The 2,310-nt window shown below is 35.9% G+C and overlaps 1 pseudogene; it reads left to right on the top strand.

The window, feature by feature from the left end:
- LOC132016277 (ATP synthase membrane subunit K, mitochondrial-like) overlaps positions 1–89 on the top strand; it is a 292-nt pseudogene extending 203 nt beyond the window's left edge.
- Positions 90–2,310: the final 2,221 nt, after the last annotated feature.

Genomic DNA, 2,310 nt, shown 5'->3' with positions numbered 1-2,310 from the left:
ACCCACCACACACGGAGGCACTGCTTTGACGGTCTTATAATTCAAGATAAGGTCTAAAAAAAAAAACACCAGCTGTGAAAGCAACATAAATGGATTTTAACCTGTACACTTTGCCTGTTAAATTCCCATGCCTGGAGAAGCTAATGTCAACTCATGATGTGATACTCAATTTGTACAATAAATTATGAACCTTGAAAAAAACCTGAAAACAAAAAACCAAGAGGAACAGAAATGTCATGAACCTATAATGTATGTACAGGTCCATTTCCTCAGGGTACATGCATGAGCGACCTTTTGTGTTCATCTCTACATACAGTGACAAAACTCCCCTTTCTGAATATTCATCCTATCCCTGAAAAAGAGAAACCCATTTACCCTTACTTAGTGGGTCATGATTTTGGAAGTTACTCTCTAGGACCTCCTTATCTGCTGCCAGTGAAGTTTCCTTTGTGTGATAAGTCCACTTGCTGTAATTCATATCTATAACTCACCAAGGAACAAACTCACATTAGCTGGATTACACATCCTCAGATGCCTTGGAAGTTTTAGGAAAGAGTAAGAGAGAAAACCAGGTTTAAATGTTTATTTGGCAAAGCTGAAATGGGTTAAGCCATTCTGACTTGTATTCCTTCATATCTGGCTAAATCTACATCTGATCTGGGAAAAGTGGTAGAGTGCAGGTTTCTGGGGATAATCTTATAGAATGAGGAATCAAGAGGCCAAAGAAACATAATAGTTTTTTTCTAACTCTTGCTTAATTTTTTTTTATGATTAAAATGGAATCGGAGATTTTGTTGTGGTTGTTGTTATAGAACCCATATTTCTTTTAATTATGTTCCAAATGTATTTATTTGACATAAAAGTTTGAAAGGGATATAGAATTATACTGAGGACAATCAAATAAAGTAAAGGATTACAATTTCATGGTATATTGAGTTCTGGCGAATTTGAGTTGTGTTGCATTAAGATTCTCGTCTGTATGTATTAGAATAATAGTTAACCATGCTGCCTTACTTGGATTCTTGCCCATTTTGTCAAAAAGTAGAATTCAAATAAGAAAGTAAGTGTTCATAAATTGTGTTCAAATGGGACCAAATATGCACCCAGAATATGATTAAAAAGGGCCTTTTGTGATGATACATAGACACAGAAAAAAATTAATACTGCATACCCATGTGTTTTATTGGGTGAAATTCTGTAAGGTGAGTTTCATAAAACAAATTTCCAGCCTGTTTGTTCAGCTGGTTTGCCCATCATGTTTAACATTTCTCACTGCACTAGCACTTATTCTAACTTTTACTTTTGTTTCAAATACTAAGACAATGCACTATATTTTCCATCTACTGAAGCATTCCTAAAGCTTCATAAGGAAAATATGGGTTAAGATTAATGTCTTTGATCAGTCATTCACTTTTCATTGTTAGTCCACCCTTTAAAATTGCATTGCATAGTAAATTATCTAGACACATTATGTAGCGAGGTCCTTATGAAACCAAGAGCCTAGAAACAACTGTTCAACTATACACACACACACACACACACACACACATGCACACAAAATACAAGAAAAAAAGGAATGGAGTATTTAGCTTCCATCCTTTAAGGCATAACTTAAATATACTTTATTTCAAGTCTTCAATAAAGACTTGATTCTCCTCAAAAGCAGTGACCTTTTTTTTCACTGAAGTTCGATATTCCTCGTCAAAATTTTAATGGGCAGGCCCTTGATGGCAGGTTCCTTGAGGAAGGGGGCCCTGTCTGATTTATCTTCTTATTCACTACAGTGCCTCACAGGAGAAGGAACTTAATAAATAGTAACTTATTAAATATTCTTCAGTAAGTAAATGAAGACAAACCAATTTTAATGAAATGTCTCTTTAGCAATACCTATGTATAAATCCCATGTAACTATGAACTAACTCCAAGTAATATCTTGCCACAAAAGACAGACATTTTATACATTGCTCCTAATACCCGGAACATAATTCCCTAGACAGCTGTACAGTTTGCTGGAGGGCTCCTCTTGGTCATCTAGAAGTTAGGCAGCACAATGGGGACTCAGAGGTCAGGGTCTACTTACAGACATGTTTAAGCCTGCAGAATTTTAAAAAACATCATGTAGCTTGTTGCCAACATTGGCAAAAATTAGGGAGTTCTACATATAAATTTGCATTTCCAGATTGTCTTGCAAAAGGGAACTGACCACCCTGGACTCACATCTCTGCATGGCAACATTTGGATGAAACTAAGACACTGCTGATCCCTTGATTGGAGCATATATTCTTCTAAGCACCAAGATGCCCACCTATT

The sequence above is a fragment of the Mustela nigripes genome, chromosome 4 (assembly GCF_022355385.1).
Source record: "Mustela nigripes isolate SB6536 chromosome 4, MUSNIG.SB6536, whole genome shotgun sequence".
In the NCBI taxonomy this organism is placed as follows: Eukaryota; Metazoa; Chordata; class Mammalia; order Carnivora; family Mustelidae; genus Mustela; species Mustela nigripes.
This window is presented reverse-complemented; position numbering and strand designations above follow the sequence as displayed.